Genomic DNA, 9,112 nt, shown 5'->3' with positions numbered 1-9,112 from the left:
GGGTTCGACTTAAGAATAAATGAACAAGAGGATCAAGTTTTTTGAATTTTGGACGACAGTGTTTCAGCGAAGCATGACAAACTCGACAATATGTGTTGTCAAAATCGATAGGGATCGATTGGCATTTAAGGGATTGTTTGTAAAGGCGAAAATGTTGAGTCATTAAGTTATTGATTTGTTTAAGATCTGCATTTAAGATGTCTGTAATGGAAAAATTGGATGAGGAGGGAGGTAGAATTTTGATTGAAGAAATCTTTTGTGGGCTATTATGGATATTTGGGATTTTGAACCGAACCTTAAAATAATTGTTTGGCAGATTTGAAAATTTAGGGGGTGGATTTCATAAAGTAGATGGTCGAGCATTTGAAGATAGAGTATATTTATGTCGAAGTAGTCTATAGCAAAAATTAAGCTTGAAAATGAAATGTTAGGATTATTTAACATGTGGGTAAATAGTAACTTTTTAGTGCGTCTATGGATTTTTCTTAATTTGGGAAAAGTATTTAAAAAGTATTATATGTGATGCAGTTGATGGTGATCTAAAGGGAGGGAAATGTATAAATTACTAGAAGAGTTGCCATTGTATTTAAATAATAACTTGAAATAATTAGAGAACAATATAAAAAATGAAATGTTAATAACAATATCCATTTTATGAAATTAATGAAATGTAAAATTGACAATAGGGAACCAAAAATGTAACGATAAAATGATATTATATATACAATAGAGTATCAATGAAAATACAAATTTAAGAACACAATTATGAAATACACACTATATTTATATGAATGATGTATTGTCGTGTGCGCCTGAAATGAGAACAGCGAAAGTATAAAAAAAAATTTGAAGTATGTATGTAATGAATAAAATTAAAGTATGTAACGATTGACATCTAATATGAGAAAACATGTAAAATGTAGTATTTAATAATGAAGATTAAATTAAATCATTTCAATAATCTTCAAAGTATTTATAATGGTTAAATGGTAAAAAAATGAAATATAACATTGAATAATTGACGTCAGAGTTGAAATCCATGCAAAATTTGACATCAAAGTTGTAACATATTCAAATATGATGATGACAAAGTGATAACTAATGCTATTCCACTAATGCTATTCCATTTTTTTTTTTTTTTTTTTTTTTTTTTTTTTTTTTTTTTTTTTTTTGCAGTTGAAGTTCGCTTATGTACGTTCCTTAATTCCGTTATGGACCAAGAATAGTTCAGTGTGATAGTTTGTGTTGAGCATTTGTCGGAGTTTGATGTACTGATAAATGCCAATTGACAGAGCAGATGGTATTTCCATTATTATATCCCCTGTAGCGTTCCGAAACGAAATTTCCGTAGTGTTAATGAGCAGTTTTGGAAACAATCCAAAGCGTATGCTGTTTATGTTCAGGGTGACAGGTAAGTCAATGATCCATTCTGATCGACAAGAAACCGAACTGACGATGTTGATATCAATACAATTTAAACCATTTGATACATGTAAAATCAAAAGAGTGCCATGTTGTCGTTTGAATATTTGCAATTTGCGAAGGATTGTTATTAGCAAGAGAACGTGAATCATGGCCAAAAAGACAAGAAAATGTTCATATTTCAGAGACTCATTAAGACTGTTGGTAAATTCCTGAAGTGGTGATAGCGTGGTGGGATTGTCGTATTTAAGATGTTGTGCCGCTGTTGGTTTTATTAGTGTAATTGCAGTTAATAGAATGCGAATTTTTCGTGAAAGTAATATCAACATTAGCGTGTTTCCGATTGTGAGTAATATACCTATGATTGAAATTATATCAAAAGTGGATAAACCTGATTCAATTGAGATTTCACCGTTAAGCATTGCTTCTGTTAGGCTATGGTACACAATTTGGTTTTTCTTTGCTCTTTTCACAAAGGTTTGCATGTCAATTTCTAATTTGTGCGATCGAGTTAATATATCCTGTGTGTTTTGATCGAAGGTTTTAAATACCGGTAATAATACATTGATTGGATCATTGTACGAAATGTTTTTCATCAATTTATCCAAAACCGTATTATTAAAAAATTGTTGGAGTAACGGTAAGTTAATTGGATATATTTGGTCGACAGTAGTATCGTTTGTCAAACATTTTGTGAATTGCTCATCAATACGTTGACTTTTTGAGACTAGTTTACATGCACATGGTACATCGATAATGCAGTACTTACAATCATCTATTGTTTTAGAACGATTTACACATTCCAATTTTAAATTTGATTGCATGTATGCAAGTACCTTAGAACTATTTAAAATTCTCAGCTCTGGTTTCAAGACGTTTCTTACTATCTTATATTCACATATATCTTTCGTTTTTGCATTGTCCCCGTGTTTCAAGAGTTCTACGAAACAATTCGTATTGAAATCGATTTCAAATATAATATTATGTTTACATAAAATTGTTGAACCTGCTGTCAAACAGTCTCTCAAGAATGATTCATCAAGAAAAGTGAATAATAGGTTTTTCCCATTATAAATTAAATACCTAGGTTTTGATGTGAATTCATTAGCATCTTTGTTTTTTATATCATTGTCAAGAGGAATTGGAAAGAAATTTAATTCATAAATTTCGTTATCCAAACTGTTTGTCAGTGGAAACAATACCATTATGTATATTGAGTTATTGTTGCGTCCATAAATAAATTCAGCATGATTGTAGTAGAATGCCAATTCAGTGCTGACCAATTTATGAGTCGGATAGTTGATTTTTAACGACGAAGCTATTTCTGTTAACGTTTGGGACATTAGTTCGGGGTTTATTATATGAATCGACAATTTACGATTGCCCAGTGATTCGATTCCTATGGCTAGCCTATCAAACTGTGACCTTATTTTGATCATTTTATCATTTACATCTAGTAATTATTTTTCAGCAGTTGTATGTTTATTTGACATAGATTCCATTTCGTCCACAATTTTATGCCTGACTGCTGAAGCATTCGCAACGAATTCATCGAATAATTTCATATGCTCGTGAACATTAGTTGCAAATGATGCCATTTCGCCGAATTCGTGCGTAAATGTGTTTGTTAAGAGATTAACTCTTTGTGCCAATTTATTTGCATGATCGCGTAATCGATTAAGTTGTGACGTTGTTGCAATGCCAAAAAGAGTTGAACCTAATTGTCCTATAAAGGGAAGTAAGGGTTGTGACTCACGTGTCTTCCGTTTATCTGAGATTGTAGGAATCATGCTACGAAATTTGTGTAACAAAGATTGTATATCATGTTCCATTAAAATCCTTAGAGTGTTGAATTCGACGCTAATGGTACATCCTTTTTCGTAGAAATAAGTGTCTCTACACAATGAATAATTTCTACCGATGTCACTATTGAATTGATAGTCCGGCATATCAAATCGAAAAGTATGCGTCCATTCATTATTCACGAAGTTTATTGTTTTTGGATCTGAGAACTTAACGCCATGGTTCATCAGCAATTGTTCGCTGTGTGCTCCCACAAGTGACAGGAAAAGTATAATGAATCGTGTGACCAACATCTTGCCTAAAAGAAAAAAAAATAACAGTTAATTTGTTTATCATTTTACCGTTTTCTTTTGTGATTTTTCTTTAGAGATTTGTTTATATAAAATTGTTTAATAAGTGCTTCTGATGTGTTTTCGTCATTTGCCCAACTGTTCTTATACTTTTTGTTTGTCCATTTTATCAAATATTGTCTTTGATTATCTTTAATTCTGGTTTTTAAAATTTTGTCAGCTTTGTACCATTTTTTGTTTGAATTTTTTGTTGGAATATCATTTTGATTTATTGTATTTTGTTTGTCAGTTGCCGTTATATTTGGCTGTGTATTGTCGGTAACGGTTTGCGGATTGTTTTGATTTTCTGTGTTATCATTAGTTTCTTTTTCATGGAATTTGAATGTTTGAGATAAATCACGTAAATCCTTTTCATCATGGTATCTTCTTAATCTGTTGATATTAACCGGAACTTTTAATTCTTTGTTTGAATATCGTTCTCTCAAAATATATGTGCCATTTTGTAATATTTTGGTTATGTAATAGGGTTGCTCTGAAAATTTTCGAAACAATTTTCTGGATTTATTTAAAGGTACTTTTTCTTGTTTAATAAAAACAAGATCTCCTAATTTAAATGGACGTATTGCAGTTTTGCGATTGTAAAATTTACGCATAACGTCACGAGAATTATTTATGTTTTCTTGTGTGATATTCCATATAAGTTTAAATCTTTGTTTCAATTCCTCAACATAAGTGTTTATTGAAGGGTTGGTATTAATTGGTGGAAATAATTCGGAAGTGATGGGTTTATTCATATGTCGGCCGAAAAGAATGTAGTACGGAGAGTATTGTGTCGTTTTCGGACATACTGTTGAATTATAGGCTAATTGGACACTGGAAAGCTTATCAGGCCAATCGCTTTCGTCTTTTAACGATGTACGTAGTATTGAGAGTAATGTAGAGTGTACCCGTTCTACCATTCCGTTACTCATTGGGTGATAAGATGAAGTTCGATGCCTCTTTATTTGAAAGAATTTATAAAGAACATCCATTATACCACTTAAGAAGTTTTGTCCTCGGTCAGATGTGATACGTTTGGGCGGTCCAAATATTGCAAATACTTTATGATAAAGTTGTTCTGCGATTTCAATAGTGTTTTGCGTTTTTAATGGTATAAATAGTGCGAATTTTGAAAATGCGCATATAACGCTTAAAACATATTTATATTCTTTGCTCTGTTTTGCTACCGTAACAATGTCGATGTGTAACATGTCAAATGGTGCGCTTGCAATAAAAGGTTCTTGTAATGGATATGGTTTATAATTGTGATCTCTTTTAAATATTTGACAGTTTTTACAAGATTGAACATAATCTTTAACTGCTTGATACATTTTTGGAAAGTAATAGAAAGTTTTGAGGGTTGCAAACATTCTATCAACACCACAGTGACCATTTAAATCATGAAAACTGTAAAGTATTTCACTTCTTAATGACTCAGGTAAAGCTAATTGTTTAATTAAAGTTTTTTCAGTTTGATGTTTCTTAGATCTTGGTTCGTAAAAATGAAACAGAACATTGTCAACTATTTCGTATTGGGTGCTTATATATGGAATTCGTTTTGCTGAGTCTTTATCATCAGGTAAATGACCGTTCTTTAAAAATGCATAAATGTCGCCGAAGTCTTTTGATGTAGCTTGTAAGTTTATAATGTCTAGTTGATTAGTTGTTAAGTGCGCGTGTTGTTTGCGGTCATTGACTGTCTGGAGTTGTGAACCAGGTATGTGATCATTATCTGAGATAACACTGTTGTCAGGTGGAATGGTGCTAAGTTGATTGTCAGCAGAGATAATTGGTTGATGATTGGTGGGTGTTGTGTTGATTGTTTGTTTTCGCATTTTTCTTGTGAGAATGTTAACCTGGGAGCAATGATTATTTTGCGTTACTTGTATTGGTGCCAAGGTTTGTGGAGGTGTTAAAGGTGCGTTATTGTTGGAAAGTGTATGTATGTTTTCCTTGGATTTAACGTGGGTGTCTGATTTAGAATAGTTAATTCTACTAAGGTAATCGCTCGGATTTGTCTTGCCAGTTTTATAAATGATTTCATGATCATAATTTTCTAGTTCTAAAGCCCATCTATATAGTCTGTCATTTGAGTGTTTTGCTGTATGCAAAAATGTTAAAGCTTTATTGTCTGTTATAATTTTGACATGTATATTTGATATATAGACTCTACATTCTTTCAAAGCGTAAATGATTGCTAATAATTCCAGTTCACAACTACTGTAACGTTTTTCGTTATCTTTTAAAGCACGACCCCCATATAAAATAACATGATGACGGTTTGGAGAATCTTCCTGACATAAAATGAATCCTACTGCGGAGGTACTAGCATCTGTATAAATAGTGAATTCTTGATTATCGTTTAGCAAGTGCTTTGGTGAGTTCTTGATAATTAGATTTAATATCTTCGGTCAGATTATTGTAAAAATTCTCTGCATTGTCGGACAGGTAAAATGGAAGAACATTAGCGTACTCACCCCTATCAATGTTATTCATGCTACAAAATTTCTGAAATTTTGCCAGAAACGCTGGTAAACTATCATAGTCTCTGCCTGTAAAGCATGCTAACTTAATTATGTTTGGCTTAAACATTGTACCTCTTGGGTCTGAAGTCTGTGCGGTATGGGAGTTTCTCGCCGGTCGTTCCCCGTCTGCTGGAGGGTGGCCAGGTGCGGAAGGCGTCTGCCTACGTAAGTTAATATTGTCACTATTAGCACTTTGCGATGGAAAATTAGCACTATTAACACTAGGTGATGGGGTATTTAAGAAAAAGTTAGGTCTCTGCGAAATAACACTGGAAATTGGATCCTGTAGTCGTTCGTCGGGAAGGCACTGAAAATTACCATATGGCGGTGGTACTGGGTCGTACCGGAAATTGGATAATGGCTCGAGCAGCGATTCCTTCGGCGGGTCCTGCGTTAATGGCTGGAGTGTTGTTTCTTGGGTTTCTTCGGTGTCTGATGCATCGGATTGTAATGGGTGACTTTGAAATGGGCTGTCATGTATTGTTACTCTTCTGATTGTTTTGATCGAATTTAATTGTTTATGAAAATCTGAACGTAATTGTTTTTTACGACGTTTTTCACTTGCAACAAAATCTTCGGGAGTTTGTAAATAAGGTTTTGACTCACTTGATGATTTTGGGGTGTCTTGTTTTGATATGGTAGTTGATGGGTGAAGTGGTTGCTCCGGAACTGTCGACTCGTCAGGTGGGGATGTTGGCGGCGTCAACTGTGGCGGTAGATTGGCTGATAGGCGAGAACGTAAATTGTAGTGAGACATCTTGAAACATTTCTGACGATTTTTGTTGTGGAAAATGTTATTGTAAAGGAATTAAACTGTAGAACCCGTATTCTCCACCAGATATCGTACGTGCTTTTACTTTCTATTTCAATATCCTTGAAGTTTCCATTATTTCTATCTAGTGTAATCGGTAACGGGATCTTTATTTACGTACGATACATTAATTTCTTAACAGTTAGTTATTCTGTCCATTACGGTCTTAGTGGATGTTGTATTTGTAGTGTTTCATTTTCAGTTAGTATTAAATGTTACCGTTCTTCATTTTATGCAAATTAGCGTTAAGCGCTAATATTCTATAATCCATAATAGATGTAAATAATCAAAGAAGTCGACAGTGTAAACAGCCCATTTTATTCTCTGTAATATCCGAGAAAACACTGTGTTAATTTATTAAACAAGATAAACATTTGCATGCATAAATATCATTTATGATATATATACGTACATATGCAACGATATTGATTCTTAATATATATTAATAAATCACACAGAATATTGTTCAATTTCACTAACAGTTTTCAGGCATTAACATTATTTTGTTAAATCATAAAATAAAGAAATTATTTATTTATGAGAAGACAGTACTATTTGTTTTACTAATATGATACTTATAAAATAGCAATTATCATTAATACACAATATATATTTATTTGGATATTGCGCAGTCAATCAACTTTCCTAAATACTCTACATTGAATGTAGGTGAAACAAATTAAAGTAGTAAACAATAATTTAAGTATGAATATATTTATTTGCAGCAAACAATAATTTAGGTTTGAAAATAAATAAGTATCAACAGCTCACCTGTAATATCCGAGAAAACACTGTGGTGAGTCCCCCGCAGTGTTTTCTTAAATATTCTTCCAGATGCAACTTTCTGAAACCTGATCAGGCTTTTCCTAATACGTTTCTCACGTGATCCTATGTGGTCTCACGTGGTACGCTGATTCACCTACTTTTTTATATTTGTTCGGGTCAAAGTTGTTAACCCTTGGTCATGGAACTTTCCAGAAGTTTCTATTGCTTACGTTTGCGTTCTTGATTTGGTAAACAATTTAGATTGGAATGTGCTATTCTTTGTTAGCTTAGTAAGCTGTTTTCTTATAGTACATCAATATGATAGAGTTTGTAGCTCACCTGGCACAAAAAGTATTCCGGTGTGGTTTTGTGAAAACTGGGCTTATGAACTGCGCAATTCCTTAAGTATTTCTAACAATGTACAATAGTTATTCTAAACAATATGCAATAGTTATTTTAAACAATATGCATTAGTTATTTTAAACAATATGCAATAATTATTTTAAAATTTTGTTAATTGAAATTAATTAAAACTTTATTAATTATGATTAATTAAAATTATTAAATAAGTTAAAGTGAAAATTTAAATATTACAAATATTTCATAAGATTGCGATTTTAATTGGATTACAGTAACCAGTTATACCATTTTGATTTCTATTCAGTATTGGTGCAGATTAGAGAAGACCTAGTTTTGTTAAGTGTGTGTTGTACAATACATTATTAGCACGTTTAGAGCAATTCTATGCCTCTGGTGCTATCCATAGTAGCAGATAAACAATTGTTTTCAAAAATGTCAAATATTTCCTTTTAATTTGTTTGATTTATCAATGGTACAATATTGGAATGGTAAAATACAACAATTTTATCAAGATTCCAAGATTTAAATAAAAAATAATATTTTATACCATTCTTATTTTTGATTTTACATTCTATAATTTTGTTGTTGCATATGTAAACAAAGTTTGTGCGCGCATACGAGTGTCGGTTTAAACACCGTATAAAATAATGTATGTCCGTGACTGATAAAAAAATGTGATTATTGACAAACGGTGGTAGGAAATACATGTATGTTATATCATATTTATGTCGATCAGTCACTGAGTATGGTCAATGAAAGTGAAATTTCATATAAAAATACAGGATTTTACGTTTCATTTCAAAATTTTCTAGGGGTAGGACCTTCAAACCTTCCGTTTGCAGGAGGGGGATACCCTCACCCCACCTACCCCCTTCGCCACTCAATAACAATCGTTGATGGGAAAATTCGCCCCCCCCCCTTTTTCAAAACCTGGCTACGGGCCTGTGAACCACCATGATAACTTGCATAATACGTGAATTGTCTGGACTCTTGACTTCAAAGAGACTTTGTTCTTGAGCTATGCTTTTCCGTAGAAATGTTGTAACCAGAATAAAGAAATGTCTCAATGCTATTTTTAAGTTTCAGATCGTATCGCT

The 9,112-nt window shown here is 32.6% G+C and overlaps 1 long non-coding RNA gene across 1 annotated transcript; it reads right to left on the bottom strand.

Annotated features, from left to right (window-relative positions):
- Positions 1-264: 264 nt before the first annotated feature.
- Positions 265-6,786, bottom strand: LOC127843054 (uncharacterized). Its single transcript, XR_008032072.1, has 3 exons — positions 6,686-6,786; positions 6,152-6,240; positions 265-812 (listed from the first exon to the last, which is right to left on the bottom strand). It is a non-coding gene; the product is annotated as an uncharacterized LOC127843054 (long non-coding RNA).
- Between the last annotated feature and the right edge of the window lie 2,326 nt (positions 6,787-9,112).

Source organism: Dreissena polymorpha, chromosome 8, assembly GCF_020536995.1.
Source record: "Dreissena polymorpha isolate Duluth1 chromosome 8, UMN_Dpol_1.0, whole genome shotgun sequence".
Classification (NCBI taxonomy): domain Eukaryota; kingdom Metazoa; phylum Mollusca; class Bivalvia; order Myida; family Dreissenidae; genus Dreissena; species Dreissena polymorpha.
The sequence above is the reverse complement of the archived record's forward strand: the minus strand, read 5'-3'. Positions and strand labels throughout refer to the sequence as shown.